At 52.3% G+C, this 16773-nt stretch overlaps 2 long non-coding RNA genes across 3 annotated transcripts; one reads left to right on the top strand and one right to left on the bottom strand.

Annotated features, from left to right (window-relative positions):
* Window positions 1–2676: 2676 nt before the first annotated feature.
* On the bottom strand, window positions 2677–15275 carry LOC116667282. 2 transcript variants are annotated; one of them, XR_004324127.1, is made up of 4 exons: window positions 13833–15275; window positions 11484–11986; window positions 10433–10524; window positions 2677–5436 (listed from the first exon to the last, which is right to left on the bottom strand). It is a non-coding gene; the product is annotated as an uncharacterized LOC116667282 (long non-coding RNA). The 2 variants fall into 2 exon arrangements; XR_004324126.1 differs by having other exon boundaries at window positions 11484–15275.
* LOC116667283 lies at window positions 8596–10605 on the top strand. The gene is made up of 3 exons (XR_004324128.1): window positions 8596–9055; window positions 9731–10296; window positions 10470–10605. It is a non-coding gene; the product is annotated as an uncharacterized LOC116667283 (long non-coding RNA).
* Window positions 15276–16773: the final 1498 nt, after the last annotated feature.

Below are 16773 nucleotides of genomic sequence, written 5' to 3'. Positions count from 1 at the left end.
TTCTGAACATTGAGATAATTTTGCCTTCCTGAAATAAAACCTATCTTGGTTGTGAAGTTTTACCCTTTTTATATATATTGTTGGATCCAGTTTAATAATACCTTGTGTAGGGTTCGCAACCACGTTCAGTAGAAAGTTATGGTCTGCAATTTTCTTTCCCAGTCAGGTTTTGATATTAAGGTAATATTGCTCTCAAACATGAGTTGAGGGGTCACCCATTTGCTATTCTCTAGAAGAGTTTGTGTAAGATTAATGTTATTTCGTCCTTAAGTATTTAGAAGGAAGCGCTGGTGAAGCCATCTAGTCCTGGGGTTTTCTTTGTGGAAAGATTTCTCATCACGGATTTCATTTATTTAACAGATACAAGACTATAAATTGGTTCAGAACAGCCTCTTATTTAATAGCTGTAGGCCGCCGTGTGTCTTCTTTTTCATTCCTAATGTTGGTTATTTGTGCTTCATCCTTTTATGAAGAAATCAGTTTTGTCAGGAGTTTATCAATTTTATTAGTTTTTTTAAAAGACAACTTTTGGCTTTGTTGGCTTTCTTTGTTGTGTTATTGTTTTCTACTTCATTGCTTCCTGCTGCGACTGTTTCCATCCTTGTATTATCTTAGGGTTTCATTCGCTGTTCTTTCACTGAAATCTTAAGACAGAAACTTGGTTCATTGTTGCTTCACCCTTCTTTTCTAATGATGCATTTCAGGCTATAAATTTCTCTTAAGCATGCTTTGGGTGCATCCCCTGAGTTTTGCTATGTTTGAGTTATATTAGCTTTTCATTAAACTATTTTCTAACTTCCATTGTGATTTCTATGCTGACTCATGGCTTATTTAGAAAGGTATCGCTTTGTTTTACATCATGTTGCTCCAGTCAAGGAATGAGCTCCTTAAAGATGATTTGGGCTTCCTGCAGGCTGGTCTCCTTCTGGATGGCCCTTTGTGGGACTCTTAATTGAGAGTCTGAGGTATTTACCTTGGCCCTCCCCCCTTGCTGGACCCTGAATTCCTTTTTTGTCACCCCAGCTCCATAAGAATCCTGGAAGTTCTACTCAACTTCTCAGCCACTGCTTGGGAACTGACAATGCCAAGGAGACAAGAGGCTGAGACTTGTCTCTCTGCTCATGCCTTCTTTCTGGAATCGCAGCTCCTTACTTTCTCACCACATTGGTAATTTTTGGACGGCTTCAGCTAGACTGAAACAAAACTATCCTGTCCACGTTCTCCAGTGTTTTCACCAGGAGGGTAGTCTAAGATAAGCCTGTCTGCTGTTACCACCAGAGAAGATGCCCTGGAGGCAGCATGTGGGCGCAGGTCCGCGCATGTCCAGACCCAGGGTTGAAGCTGCCTCCTGGCAGGTGGAGCCGCTGGGGGAGGGGCAAAGGCAGAGTTCAAAGGGAATGTTAAGCCAACCTTGCTACCCTGTTCTCTCATTCATCTTCCTCATTATTCTTGCTCTAGTCCTTTGGATTAAGCGTTGCCGTTTTTCTAACCTCAGTTTTAAAACGCGCTAAACACAAATTTCCTCAAGGCTTAATAAAATTAATCTTTTTGGATCACTTACTTTCTGAAGTTTGCTCACAGAGCCTCTGGGACCCCTGCTCCGTCTTTCTCAAGTTCATTCATTCCTAGTCTGAAACGTATATGGGAGGAAAACAAAAGCAGATTCAAAGTGTCCTGTAACTCATTATCTCCCTCGGTAGACTTGGCCGGCCCCTGAGTGGAATCCTCTGATGGGGTTCACAAGGAGAGTCAAGGCTCTCCCACAGCGGTTTCTCTTATGTCAGTGTGAATGCCATGACTGGCCACATCTCCCTTTTCCCTTTGGCTGCCAGGAAGCTCAGAGTGTAGAGTGAAATTTACATTTTAATGTTGGAAAATACTTCAGTGCATTGAGACTGAAGGTGACTTTTCCTCCCTGGCTGGACTTTTCCTTCTTATTTCCTTTTTCCCTTGCTATAAATTTTCTTTATTTCTATATATTTATTATGTTATTATTTCTCTTTGTGTGTCTTTCTATGAAACTTGAATTACTTCCATTGTGTCAATCTGTTCTGTCAAACTTGGAGTTTTAAATTTGTGTTTAAAATTTTTCAGGTACAGAGACATTTGAAAGATGATGGAATGGACCCTGGGGAAACAAAGATATGGGCAGAATCGCAATTTTTAGAATTTATTGTGAAATTGAATTTTTGTGAATCTTTGCTATATATATATTAAGAGTTTTCATAACTGTGTATCTATTGCTTTATGTGAAAGTCACTTTTCAAAATTAAAGTTAATAAACAATGTTCTTTGGTTAACCAGGAGCAAGGGCAGATGGACAAACCAGTACTGTCTACTGAGCATGAAAATTTGAAGATCACTTTTTCAAGTTCATGGACAAATGAAAGAATTTAAACATCAAAAATAGAAGCTAAGGGGGAGGGTATAGCTCAAGGGTAGAGTGCATGCTGAGCATGCACAAAGTCCTGGGTTCAATCCCCAGTAACTTCATCAAAAGAAAAAAATTTTTTTAAATAGAAACTATAATGTTCTTACTCATTATTGCAATAGATTAATATGTAAATACTATGTGTTTTTTCCTTTTTTCCAAAAAATACATTAATGTAACTAAAGTGTAATTAATGTAATTATAAGAACTAATCCACTGCATCATGTTGGTTCTGTAATATTTATTGGGCTTTCTATTTTTCTGATGGGTTACAGGAAGGTTGGGAAAGTCTCTGCTTTCCTTTTCTACCCATCATTACAGTTGCTGCATTTATGACGATGACTAAAAGTAACGTCCTATAGGAGCAGGGATGGTGAAATGTCCTCTCTGGGGGGTCAGTCCAGGAGACACGCTACTGGGTGCCCGGCAGGTGCTGCTGAAACAGCTGCTCCCTGAGTTCTGAGGTCTTGATGACGAGGAAGAGTTCTATTCTCTCAAGGAGGAGGCAGTTCTTTGCATACGCTTCCTCAGGCTGATGCTTTTGAATTTCATCTGCACTGGCCCTTGTAATGGAGTTCAGCCTCCTGGCCAGTCCCCCAAGGGCCTGACCAGGATGGCTCTGTGCAAGCTGGTTTGTGATTTCCTGGACAAGGAGCTCCAGCCCTCCTCCTGGGCCCCCTTCTCCGCCAGCCCCTTCTTACTGTGTGGTCCTAAAGCAGGTCACGTCACCTCTCGGTCTCTCTCTCTCTGGAAAACCCAGATAACAATACTTCCCCACTGAAGAAAGGGTTTTCTTTAAGCCCTTTGAGGTCCTCAGGTGCAGCGCACCACGGAAATGCCCGGCGCACCTTGGGATGCGGCGGCCGCCACGTGACCGGGCGAGCGAGATGCGCTCCCGGCGCTTTGTCTGGAATGAATGCGCTCGGGCCACAGAGCGCTGCGAAACCCCGCCGTGAGCTGGGGTTGCCTTACACGCTCATAAAGCAGACCAGAAAAGAGCAGCAGCTTTGACTAACCCGGTCCTCAAGTAACACTCTGATTGGATTTCTTCTCCCTCTGATATGATTTCTTCCGGCGGGTCCGCCATGAGCTGGTCAGACCTGAGGCAGTTGCTGGGGGAGGGCGGATGACCCGCGCCCCCAGCCCGCTGAGCTCGGGGAAGGGCCGCTCTCTGTGCGGCACGCGGGACGCGCCGCAGCCCGAGCCGGCGGGGCCAGGCCGTGCTCTGCGCAGAGAGAGGAAAATCAATAGCTGCTGCGGACTGACTTCCTACCAGGTGCCAAGCACGATGCTGCCTGCGTAGGTCTTTCTCTTCTAAAACCTGCCGACAATTGTATTACACCCTATGAATAGGCTCAGGACAAAAACAAACAAAAAACCACCCAGGAAACTTCATACACTTTTCGTCATAATGACAGCCTCCCCATTTGGACCCACAAGCCTAAGCCTGAAATTTTGGCCTGGGGCCTCCTCTGATCCCAAGGCTTAAAGACCACATAGCGAGGATCTGCGGAGTTAAAAGAGGAGGCTTCCTTTTCTCACTCTGATTCAGAATTCCAGAAGTGGCCCTGCGGCCAGACACAGCCCCCTCCTCATGCGGTCTTGGCTGGGGCTCTCTTTGCTTGACCGACTTTTACCCAGAACCCCCTGATCCTGGTTCAACTAGTGAACTCGAAATCCCAGTGGCTTCGCTCATCTGGCTGATGTATTGCAGGCAGTCAAAGGCAGAGTCTTGGTTGTGTTGTTCTTCAGCTGGTTATGAACCAGGCATGGGCTGGCGGAGGGGTTGTCAGGGACCCCAGACTCAGAGGATTTGGAGGCAAGCATCTTCTTGGCTTGGGGCTCTCCAGGCACCTTAGGCAAGCGCGGTGTGCTTGGAGAGGACAGTCTGGGCAACAGATTGCTGAAGAACTGCCCTGGGCAAGAGAAGAGCGAGGGTCAATGGGACAGGTGGCTGGTGCCACAACCCCCAGTGGGTCCCTGGAGGCAGGGGCTCCCAGAGATTCCAGGTAGGAAGACAGCTCTGCTGCTTGGAGGAATCTGTTGTGTCAAGTGTCGGGAAACATGCTCAGCTGAGCTGACACTGTTGCTGTGTGTCTGTGTGTGTGTCTGTGTGATCTGTTGTCATGGAAACCATGGACCGAAGAGGAGGAAAACGCTTTGGGTGGGAGCTGCACTCCCCTGGAGTCTGCGTGCTCCGTGCTGATTGGATGCGCCCTCCAGAAGAGGTTGCCTGTTATTCAGGGAATGGCTGTTGCCCAGAGAGCCCTGGGCTGACTTGCTCCCTTGGGAGCTGCTGTTTAGGGAAGGGTGAAAGCAGCTGGTTTATGGAAGCATCAAACAACATGGGCTGCAGAATCCGCCAAATCCCAAACATTTCTTGCCAAGTGCCCTTTCTTCTAGATTTCAAACTCATCTGTGTTTCAAAAGCAATTTCGTGTAAATAGCTTATTCCTCTTACTCCTAATCCTTGGGAAGCTATAACTTGCAGGCAATAAACGGGGTGCCTCGAGGTTCATTCACTGAGTGCGCTGTGAGCCAGACACAGGGCTGACACTGCAAGCCATCAGGGGTGTGGTCGACCAGAAGTCAGATGTCTGCGTTCCCAGGAGAGGGGCTGATTCCCTCAAAGAAACACAACATGGGGGTATGTGGCTCTGCAATCCAAGGTCTCGAGGCAGATAATCTTGCAACTTTCTATTCCTAACCGAGCCAGCATTGTTCGTTACTTGGGATAACGCATTAAAGTGCAGGGCCTGGGACCGCGTCACACGTTCTCCTAACATCTCTGGGGAAGCGGTGGGACCTCCCAGCGGAAGTGTTGCTTGAATGAATGAATGAATGAATGCGCTCACTGTGTCAGCCACGAGCCAGTTCAGTAGTTTCCTTCCAGGTCCACAGCTTCCATGAGAAGCCTCTGGAGATGCCTTGCAGAGAACTTGGTCCTGGGTATATGGTTACAGTGTCTTCCTCTATCATCCTGTGCCTTCCAGACTCCAGGAGTTCTGTGGGAGAGGGGGAAAACCGAAGAAAACTTAGAGGGAAAAAAAAAAAAACCCACTGCAGGAAAATTCTACTGCCTCCGGACATTAGGAAAACCGCTGGTGTAATTCATTGGCTATGCTGACTTTTTCATCTGCAGGACTGGCACTGCCTGTGTCGTTCCGTCTCTGAAGGCCCCCTTTCAAGAGGCCAGCTGCTTGGCGTTTGGGACTTACAATGTGCAGTGCAGATGTGCCATCCTCTTGGAACACACTTGTTGGTGGGCAATGAAATCCGAAGGCAAACCCCCACCAAATCCAACCAGTTTCTTCTTCTTCTTCTTCTTTTTTTTTTTTTTTGGTTTCCAGATCTGAGTACTCATCTGGTTGCTTCATTAGAATCCCAAGACCTCTGGGGATCGGCAAGGGGAGAAACTTGCTTATGTTGAGTGTCTACTATGTGCTTGCATTGTGCAAAGCCCTTTCCCGTTGCTATCTCGTAGAATCTCCCATGAAACCCTGCCGTGTGGAATCGGTATTCTCCTTACATGAATGCGAAAACAGAAGCTCAGAGAGGTTGAGTTACTTGCCCAGGCTCACCGATGGGAAGTGGTAGTTCCTGAACTTGAATCAAGGCAGTGGCATCATCAAGGGATGGCTTGGGAGGCATCACCTTCCGCAGCCGCTAACCCCTGATCCCCACCCCTCCAGCGCCCAAATAAACACACAATCTATGTAAGAAGAGCATGCAGGGGACAAAATGAAGTTTCGCTGCATGTTGCCTTGTCTGCCACCTCCCTTCCAATGTGACCGCTCCCCATGATGTCGACACAGACATCCTGGAGTCTACACTGAATCAAGATTTGTCTGGCTCCAAAAACAGTGTTCTTCCCCATGCAACCAGGATGCCTCTTCTCTTAGGTTCTTACTGAGAAACATATTTGTTTCTTTGAAAGCTTTACCTGGAAGAGCCAATTAATCAGAGTAGGCTTCTTCTAATGGAGCCTGGTTCAGCATTTCACCAGCCGGCCCCAAGTCGCCCGCCCGTCCAGTGTCTCCCACCCTCCAGGGCACCTGACGCATCGCAGCCTGGCGGGGTGAGCATCACTGTTGTGAGCAAGAACAGGTGTCACGGCGCAGACTGGGGTTTCAGTTTTATTTGAAACATCTACTGGCCAAGGTCCAGTTCATTTAGGTTCCAACTCATTTTTTTCTGCCTCTGAATGTGGAGACCAGAGGTGTTGAATGTGGCTGTCCTGACACTGGCTGTTTCCTCCCAGCCTCCACCCTTGATGTGTGAAACTGACCCAGAGTGGAGGTCAGCCATAGTCTTGCAGTCCAGAAGGAAATTAGTTTTCAGGGACTAAGTATTCACAAGCGAACATCTTGTCATGAGCTAGCTGGAAAACACAGAAACAGGCTAAGTTCCCAGGATTTCAGAATCGGAAAGGGGGTGCTTCCTGCACTCCCCTCCTTCCCTCAGGAAGGTTACGCCTGATACTGCTGACGACTGACGTTCATCGCTGTCCTTGTAAACTGCACAGCGTTTTAACACACGGGATTCTGCTTTGATCCACAAGTTATCCTTCCATCTTATAGATGGAAGGGAGGTTCAGGGCTTTGCCCAAAGCTACAGGGCCAGGAAGTCACGGAGATGACAGGCTCCGAGCTGCAGATTTCATGCCCAGTGATGTTTCCATCAGACCCAAAGTCGTTTGTGTCACTACCCACCTTCTCCTTAAAAGGACAAAGGGTGGATGTGACTTTTGAGGAGCTTTGTTACTTTCATGGGCCTGGAAAGCTGCCTTAGCCTGACAAGACCTGGGGCTTCAGAGTTTAGCTTGATCCTCTTTTGCAACCTTGGGGGCCCCCGCCCCGACTTGCCCCCAGGCAGGCCCCACCCTTGGTTCCAGGTGTGGGTGTGGCCTCTGGAGAAGAGGTGGCCTCTTCCTGGGAGCCGCACGCCAGGTCATCTGAAGGTGCTTGGTCAGCCGCCAGGAGATGGGGCTGAGCGAGGCAGGAAAGAGAGAGGTGGGGCCTGGAACCAGTGATGATTTCCATCAGCTTGTGAGTTACCAGCATCCTCAAGCATCAGTTGGTCCAGTGGGAGCCTGGGAAGGCAGCGGTCTGTGGGGTGGGGTTCGAGCAGCAGAAAGTCTCCTGGACCAGATAGCTCTCTGCTGAGATGTCTTGGGCCTGCAGCTGTGGGCTACCTGGAGCATCACCTCGAGACCGTGGTGCATTGACAATGCCAGGGAGCTTCCCCAGCGCCCTGTGGGCTGCTCTCAGCGTGGACCCATTCCCGGCCGGGGCCCCGCGGGGCTGATGGCTGTGGTTCCCGGAACAGGAGCTGAATCAGGCTGCATGCCAGACGGGGCAGGGATCGTCCCCTTCCCGTATGCTGGTCTTGCGCAGGCTGGCGCACAGGCTGCTCTGGGAGATAGGGTGAGGTCTGCCATCTCAGGGGCTGGCGGCAGGGAGCCATCTGAAGGCCAGGTAAGCAGGGACCCCAGGTGCAGAGGCGACCTGGCCCCTCAAGGATGCGGGAGGCTCCCAGTTCCTGCACTTCTCGCTGCCCCTGGAGGCCCCTCCTCTGTCTACCCTTCACCCCTGGAGCGCTGCCCCTGAGCCAAGCACCCCTTCCCCCTTCCAGCTCCGGTGGTGCTATTCTGATTTCAAAACCCTTTCTCTTCCAGGGTTCCATGTGCATCGCGTGCTCAGATACTCAGAGAATAGATGAGCCACTCTGGCCTGTCGCAGCCTAACCCTCTGGGGGATGGGCGTGATCATCCTCTGTTTTCCAAAGAGGATGGCCCTCTCCTGGTCTTACGGCCTGCAGGTTGCAGGCCTGGGGACCACATTCAGACTTCTCAACAACAAGGTCCTACTACAGAGCACAAGGAACTCTATTCAGTATCTTGTAATAACCTATAATTAAAAAAAATCTGGAAAAAAATATATACGTATACCTGAGTCACTGTGCTGCACACCAGAAACCAACACAACACACAGCACTGTAAATTGACTGTACTTCAATTAAAATAAAAGACCAAATAAAACCCCAAAACCCTAAGACTTCTGCTTTCTGCACCTCCAGGATGCCCCCCACCCCAGGTATCAGCTCAAAGTATTGCCGGGTCCACAAGGACCCAGCTCCTTCCCGGTGCACTTGTCTGTGCCCGATGTGTCCAGGGCCTCAGATGAACACACAGCCAATCAGAGCAGCTGGTGAAGCAGCCCCGGGAAATGCTGAGACTCGCAGGGATGTGGCTCCTGGGGTGTTGTGTGTGGTGCGGGCTGGCTCGCCTCGTCAGGGCTGGGACAGCCGCCTGTGGAAGAGGTGACTGGCTGCGACACTGGCCACGGGCTGGAGGAGGCCCGCAGAGAGGGAAGGGCCCGCTCTTCAGTGTGGCTTCAGGTTCTGGAGCCACGTGGCTCCTGGGCAGCACCCCCACGTCCTCTCAGAGCCAGCTCAGCCTCTGCGGAGGGAGTCCCTCCCACCCCGGCCTTCCAGTCCTCCCGAGACTCCGTCTGCATCGATCGGGGTGCCTTTCACACTTGAACGTGGGGTTGGGAAAGTGTGGTTTCCTCTTCTGTTTGCAGTTGGAAACTACGACCACAAAATTGATGGCCACAGCCCACGGTAAGAGAGACTTGCACAACAGGGTTGGGGACAGTGTGTGGGAGTGGCTGTGTTTTTCCAACACTTTTTGAGATTCATTTTGCTGGAGGAAGAAAGTCTTACCAGGTCCCCTCTGACTTGGAGAGAAGCGACCTTCTGGGAGGGAAGCCGGCTCCAAAACCCGCGTCCTCAGTCCCCTGTGCTGCCGCTGGCCTCTCTGCCCTCTGCCCAGGGGAGGCTTCTGACAGCTTTAGACTCCTCTTTCTCTGTGAGCTGTCTTGCATTCACTCAACTTGGTGTCCAGGTCAAGCACACGGTCCCCAGACTCAGAAGGGTTCCTACCACGTTCAGACTAAGCACTCAAAGCCCAGTGGCATCACCTAGTGCTCTGCGACCTTGGGCTGTTCCTACCCTGCCTCGGTTTCCCCGCTGTAAGCCGGGGGCAAGCACAGCCCTCACCTCGCAGGGTTGTTATGAGGATTAAGTGAGATAATGCACAGGAAGCTCTTAAACTGGCGCCCGGCACCACGCTGGCCCCTGCCGCCGTCCGCCTGGCTTCCACTGGGCATGACCGGCTGACATTTGAGGTCGTCAGATTCTCAGTAGCCCGTCAGGCTGATTTACTGGCAGGGTCTGCGTATAGTTGGTGCTGTTTCCTCTGTCTGGAACTGATGTCCCCCAGTGTGTCCACTCCAGGGTGAACATAGCATCTTAACCACCGCGCCCCACCATCTTCACCCCGGGAGAGAGGCGTCGGGCAAACGGAAACAGATCACTGAGATCCTCGCAGCCACACGTGGTTTGCAGGTGCTCACAGGGGTGGGTGTTGTCACTTGCTATTTGTCGCATTGTCATATTCACTCAACTTGGTGTCATTTGTCACACTGTTGTATTCATTCAACGTTGAATCAGGGGCCCCAAACAGGGGGTCCCACAGCCATCCTGCCTGCTGCCTGGCTCAAAGGTTGGCGTGACCAGTGCCCTGGCATGGGAGGTGACTTGGGTTCCCACAGAGACCCGGGGCCCCCTGGCTTCCCCACCCTTTAGGTGCCACGTGTGGCCACTGCTGTAGAGTCATCCCGGGGCCCGCTGCCCCCAGCCACCCCTGCAGGCCAGGTGGACTGTCCTTCTGGAAACAACCAAACCTGCCTGTGTGCTGGGCCGGCGCACGGAAACCCAGGTGATGTGAGCGACATCAGGGAGCAGGACAACTGAAAAGTGGCAAAAGCGACCCTGTCAGCACAGCCAGCCGGCACTCAGCGGTAAGCCGTGGGGTCGGGTTATGTGCTGTTGGCGTTGCATTCAAGACAGTTGGGTGGACAGGAGGGTCTCTGACTCATGCCCCGCCCTGGGCACCCGTGCAGCAGTGGCGGCTTCTCCCGGGGCACCAGCACTGACCTTCTGAGCAGGCGCCTCCCCTCTCACCACCTCCCAGGTACTGAAAGAAGCCTCTCTTGGTGAAGAAGACCATCTTGATGATGATACGGATGCTGGCAGTAATGACACAAAAGGTGACATCAACAGTAGCAAGCACTACCGATGCCCTACAGAGCGTCAGCTGCATCTCAGCCCAGCATCCCCGTGATGCCAGGTCCCAGCTGCTCACTGTGCCTTTGCACTCGGGGGAACTGAGGCTCAGCTAAGCTAAGCACCTTGTCAGAGCTGCAAAGCAAGTGAGCGACTGACTCTGATTCAAACCCAGTCCTGTCTGAGGCAGGAGCTCGCCCCTTTCTCCGCCACGACAGGGCGCCTCCTCTTCTCCCGTGGTGCTCAAGGTTCTGCTGCCAGTCAGATTTCCAGGTGCGTCACAAGAAGGTGGCTATTTAATGGGGGCACTGGCACCATCACCTGGGCATCCCGGGGCTCAGGAATCAGAACTGTCTCCTTCTCTTTGACCCCAGGGTGCTCCCCACTCCTGCCTGTTCCCCTGCTTGCCTCAGAACCATTTTTCATCCCCCATGGCTGCTAGTTTTCAAACATCACTTTTAATTTGGGGCATCCTCTCTCTAGGTGATTGCAAAAATTAAGTCGTTTTTAAGCAACCAAACGACGCTTATGGGGTTTGTAATAAACTTGTGAAATTTGCGGAACCTGGCATTGGCAGGTTCTCTCGGGCCGACTTCCCCGGGGCCCTGAAGACCTTCATGTTGGCTCTTAATTCTCACCAGTTTAGGGTCGATCTTGCCAACAGGGGCCTAGAAGTTGCATCTTGGACCGAGCTCTGAAAAGATGGAGGGGATGGGGGGCAGTCCCCAGGCATGGTGTCTGGCCTCTGTCATTGTGGGCAAGTCAGGCAGACATTGGTGTGTGGGGGGAGCATCCTTTTTCATTTCTGCAGGGTCAGGCTGCGGAGGGGGACATCGTGAGTAGGTATCGCCCTGTGTGTGCTGTCCCCCCTCCACTCAGATGGCTGCAGGGTCCCGAGGGGTGGGGCCACACTCCTACTTACGACAGTTTCCTCTCCTCTGCGTGAGGTCCTCTCCACTCTTGGAAAACGGCAGCACAAGTATTTCCAGGCATCAGCTCTCGCCGGCTCGCGTGGTCACGGCCTAAGCCGAGCATGCAGGCTTGTATGTGTTTCTGGCTCTTCCAAATTCTTAGCTCAAAACTTGACTTCACGTGGTCAGGACTCAGATGGTGCGAGGCCAGCAGGATGAACAGAACTTTCTAATTCACCTTCCCCTGCTGTGCACCACCACTGACACTGCAAGGACCCCCTGCCCCGGGAGGACTGCCGGCACGGGCGGCCTGTCCTGGGGATCTGGAAGGCACCGCCCCGTACTTAGAAGCCGAGCACCTGGAGTCTGGGCGAAAGGCTGGGTGCTCAGCCCGTCTCCGCGCTTTGCCGGCTGCGCATCTTCTGCGCAGTCTCCTCCGGGCGCAGCGGAGTGAGCGACTGCATCTGCTCCCGGAATGGCCGTGGGGATTAAGTACACATGCTTAGAGCCATGCCTGGTGGAGAGTAAACGTGGGTTATATCAGTTACATGATTATGGATGAGGAAATCCCGCATGCTCGGCGAGACTCGAAGACGAAGGATTTCAGAGACCCTCACAGAGCAACAGCCCCCAAAGACCCCCACCCTCACCCCCAGAACCCAGGAGTGTGCTAGGCCACAAAGGAGAATGAAGTTCGCAGAGGGAATTAGGCCTGCTGATCGGCTGACTGGAAGACAGGGAGCTTATCCCGGACTCTCCAAGTGGACCCGGTGTGATCACAGGGGTCCTCAAAAGTGGGAGATGGCACAGACGAGGAGGGTCAGAGGGGACGTGAAAGATCAGGAGGAGGTACCGAGAGAGACAACCCGGGTGGGGTACGGAGGCCGCGAGGCAGGAACGTAGGTGGCCTCTAAAGGCTGGAAGGGCGGGGACACAGACTCCCCTCTAGAGTTTCCGGAACGACCCCAGTCGCTCAATTTTAGCCCAATGAGACCCGTGTCGGGCTTCCATCTTCCAGAACTGGAAGGTGATAGATGCGTGTTGTTGAACCACCAAGTTTGTGGTCATTTGTTATAGCAGTGGTAGGAGACGTGCACACACCGTTGTCCCTTGTGTGTCCCCTGCGCTGCTCAGTGGCTGACCCCAGAGGCTTAGAACTACCAGAATGCGCACGATGCCGCTCCGGGGAGTGTGCATCTCAGGATAAACCCCTCCAGGAGCACCTGATGCTCCCAGCCATCTGATCTCCTTGGGAGCTGCTTGTTCAAACCTGGGGTTTTCTTCTCTCAACAAAATCCTCGGGTCCCATTAGGATCGGGAGGCGGCTGGCCTTAGTGAGGACAGGAGTGCCATGCAGTAGCCAGGGTGCTCCTGTGGCGGCCACAAGCCCCCGGGCAGCTCAGGGCGTGGCCGCGCCGTGTCATTGGACTAATAGTGCAGAGAGCTGGGCTTTGTTTCCCCAACAACCCCACGTCCGTAGGAAAACGGTCAATAACATCAGAAACGCTAGAGCAAAACGGCTTCTTGCATGAATCCACTGCTTACTCACATCTCCTGCTGGGCAAATCAGAGGCCAATGTTCTGGAAAGACGACCCTCCCCGTGGAGAAGGCTGAGGTCTCCCACTGGCGCTGGGTAACGAGGCCAGCATGGGCACCTTTTTCCCCTTCCCCCACCGAGGGATCCCGTTTTCAGAAGCTCCAAGCACCCCTCCCTGGGCCTCCTTTACCAAACAAGGTTAGGGTTTCTAACTTCTTTCATGGCAACATCTGGCTGGTTTCCACCAAGTCCTTCTTTTTAAACAAATGTTTCCTCTAATGTCATTTCAGTTCAAGTCTGTGTCTTTTCCTTTCCCCTCCTTGTTCTTCTGGTCTTCGGAGACAGCGGAGTAGAGGAGTCAGGACTCACTCCCCACCGCTAACGACTCGGGGTGGAGGTCGGGCTGGCTCGGACAGACCTGGCTTCCTTCTTCCCTTTTGGCCGCAGGGCCGGGCCGCAGCTGCCGCCCCGGGACATCTTGCTGCGCCATCTGCCCGCCCCCGCCCAGCCCCCGTCACCCCTACCAACCGCCGGTTCCCATTGCTGTTGCTGATTTTTGTTTTAAGTTTTTGTTTGTTTTGTAAATTTGCTAGCTCTGTGCTTTTAAGACTCTCGGCTTGCTAGCATAAAAGCAAAACCAGGGCAAAGAGGGGCTGGCAGAAAGCTGGGCCGCACTTAGCAAGGTCACTGTGAGCTCCTCGCCGGGAGGGGTGCCCGCCAAGCGCTGTAAGAAGCATCTGAAAACTTCTCCTGGCCTCAGGGTTTAAAATACCCACACTTCCTGCTCCTCGGGGAGAGCATGCACAGAATGCGGTGACTCACCGGCGGTGGTTTTCAGATGTGTCTGTCAGAAGGAGGGATCATCAAAAGCCCATCCTGTTTCACATGTTATTTTTTCCACTCTCAGCTCTGCAAGTGTTCGAAAAGCTGAATGCCTGAAACCAGTGTTTGTTTTGAGTGCAGAAAGTGAAGGAGGAATTCATTGTGCTGCAGCAAGTGAAAACCCGAACCCTTGAGGAGGGGAAAAAAAAAAAAAACCCAACCAACGTGTAAACAGTGTGGAGATTGAGTTTCAAAGCCCTTGTTTTCGTAAAGTTTAATTATATTTCAACTAGAGCCAAACTGTCAAAACGGGTGGTGGTGGTGGTGGGGTCTGCCTGCTTTGAAAACGCATCAGCTGTCTTCTGTAAAAGCCCATAATTGATACCTGAGGTGAAGCTGGAGCTGGGTGGGGGGACGGCCCCTCAGATCGTGCCAAAGGCACTTCCCCACGGACCACGTGCGAGGCTTCTGAACTGGCTTCCTAAGTGGGAACCTGGAGGGGAGAACAAAGAGGAAGCACAAAACCCTCTGTAAACGGCGGTGAGGGTTTACGATATCAGCCTGGCTTACGAAACGTGTGGGCCCAGGACATCGTTAACGACCCTTGACGGGAGGGTGAGTGGAGATGCTTGCAGTGTCCAGCGCAGGTTATAAAGAACAGAGGCCCCACGTTCTTCCTCCTGAGAGACGCGGACATGTCTATGCTGCCTTCGGGGCTGAGGGTGGGCGGGGGCCTCTCCGTACAGACCACGCCTGTCTGCCCGGTTATCAGGTCACTGCTCTCCTTGCAGACTCTGCTCAGCCGCGTCCTCTGTAAGCCGACCCTGCGCGTCAAGACGTTGCCCCATGCCTTCCGCTTCTCCTTCGCTGACCTTCTGAACTTTCTAGAAACAGTTCCAGTGCAAAGATTCTTAATCTTCTTTTGACATCTGAGGGTCCTCTCCAATCATAAACCATCCTCAAATACAATTAAACTTGAGCTAAAGAAGATGAAGGCTGAAAGCCATCTCATGCATATTTTGGGGTAGGGCCAGAGAAGGCATCAAAGCAGACCAGGGCAGGAACAGAGGCCTCAACAGGGCTGGGAATTACTGGCCTGAGACTTGGGGTCCCAGCGTTGGCCCCCATCCTTCCTCCTCCTTTGGTCAAGCTGCTGGTCTCGCTAACCCTAACCCTGAGGGCTGGGACCCTCTCTGCCATTCCTCCCTCAGATCCTGCTATGTTGAAGCAAGCCTAGGTACTTACAGGGTAGATGTCTGCAGGGTTTAGAGTGCTCCTTTCTTCTCTCCTGGCGACACAGCACACCACCCCCTCTCTTTCTCCTGGTTTTGCTGGTCTCTCCACATGGGATACATTCCACACAGCCCACTGCTGGGGAGAGTGGACTGTGGGGGTTTGTGGTCTGGGACTCTCTGTTGACCTCAGAAAAGAGCTGCCAGATAAAATACCGGACATTGAGTTGAATGTGAATTTCAGATCAACACAGAATCATTTTTTCATGCAAATATGTCTGCAAGTTCTATTTTTTTAAGTCTGTCCCGTGCAATATTTAGGACCTACTTACACTAAAAAGTTATGCGCTGTTTATTTGAAGTTCACATGGAACAGAGTGGCCTGTATTCTTGTTTGCTAAACCTGGTGGCCCTCCCAAAGCCCCTTGTGTTCTAAGCAGACATGGGCCCCACAACCAGGTTCTAAGCAGGGTCAGAGCCTGGCGGGGCTGGGTTCTCCCTGCAAAGCCCTGGTGAGGGCAAAGCCGAGGCCAGATCGTCCCTGGCTGCTTTCTCCTGAGTCCTGCTCTTTGTCCACTCTTCTGCCAAGGTACTCATGTTATCAGTCATGGTTCGAGACCACAGAGCTGTGTTTGCTCTTCTGTGGGCCTGGCGCACAGCAGGGGCCCACTACACACCAGCGGAGCTGATGGCGTGGGGAGGAGACTCACACCAGGCCTGGAGGCCACGCCTGGGCAGCGGAGTCACCCCTTTGACAACCATCAAATGACTGAGAAGCCAGCGGAAGCCACCAGGCAGCTCACATAATGATAGCTCTCTCCTTTTCTTATTCCAGACGGTTCGGATTCTTTAAAAAAATTGCTGTTGGGAAGCAGCAGAGGGTGCGGGAAACTCAGAAAGGGGCCGCAGATGGAAAACAGGAAAGGAGCGCCTCTAATTAAAAGCAGCCAGCTCCCAGATCCATCTGCAGTGCTGGGAATCCAGCTGAGAGGGGAGGCTGTTCCCTCGCCGGCTGGTGCTGCGGGCAGGCGGCCTGGACAGACCTACTCGGGGGCACGCGGGGCCGGCAAGAGGAGGGTCAGGGTTTTGTCAAGACCTCTGCACCCTCAGACCCCTACCAGTTCCCTCCTCCGGGCTCCAGGCTGGGTGTCAGACCACAGAGTACACACGAGCTTAGAGCCGCTCAGAGCCGTCTTCCGTTTCTTTCATCACAGACAAGAAAAGTCCCCTTTCAAGTTCTCCAAGAAATGCTCTCTGCTCCGGGAGTCTCCTGCAGACATCATCGCTGGAGTCTGCACTGCCAAGATCTTCATGCAATTTTATGTACACTAGAGCACAGCCGTGCTGTGCACCGGTCGGCAGCACGGTCTTTAAATCCCAGAGAAGGTTCAGCGAAGGTGGACAGTTGGCCCATGTTCACACAGCAAGCCCCACAGTCATGTCTTATGAGAGTGAAGTGCAATCGAGGCATTAGGGGAACAAAGGTGAAAAAGATCTCTTCCCTGGTAGAATCCCAAGGAAGGCAGAGACATCTGGATCCAACAGGAGTCCAGTGGGGAGGAACTGGAGAGCAGCGTGGGAGACTGGGAGAGGAGTAAGTCACACCAGGAGACAGGAGAGGGTCACTTTGCTGGGCGGGGGGGGGGGGGGGGCACGAAGTGTGGTGAGACATCACACTAGGGTTCCGGGCGAAAATGGGATTTCTGGAG

Source organism: Camelus ferus, chromosome 11 (genome assembly GCF_009834535.1).
Source record: "Camelus ferus isolate YT-003-E chromosome 11, BCGSAC_Cfer_1.0, whole genome shotgun sequence".
Lineage (NCBI taxonomy): Eukaryota > Metazoa > Chordata > Mammalia > Artiodactyla > Camelidae > Camelus > Camelus ferus.
The sequence above is the reverse complement of the archived record's forward strand: the minus strand, read 5'-3'. Positions and strand labels throughout refer to the sequence as shown.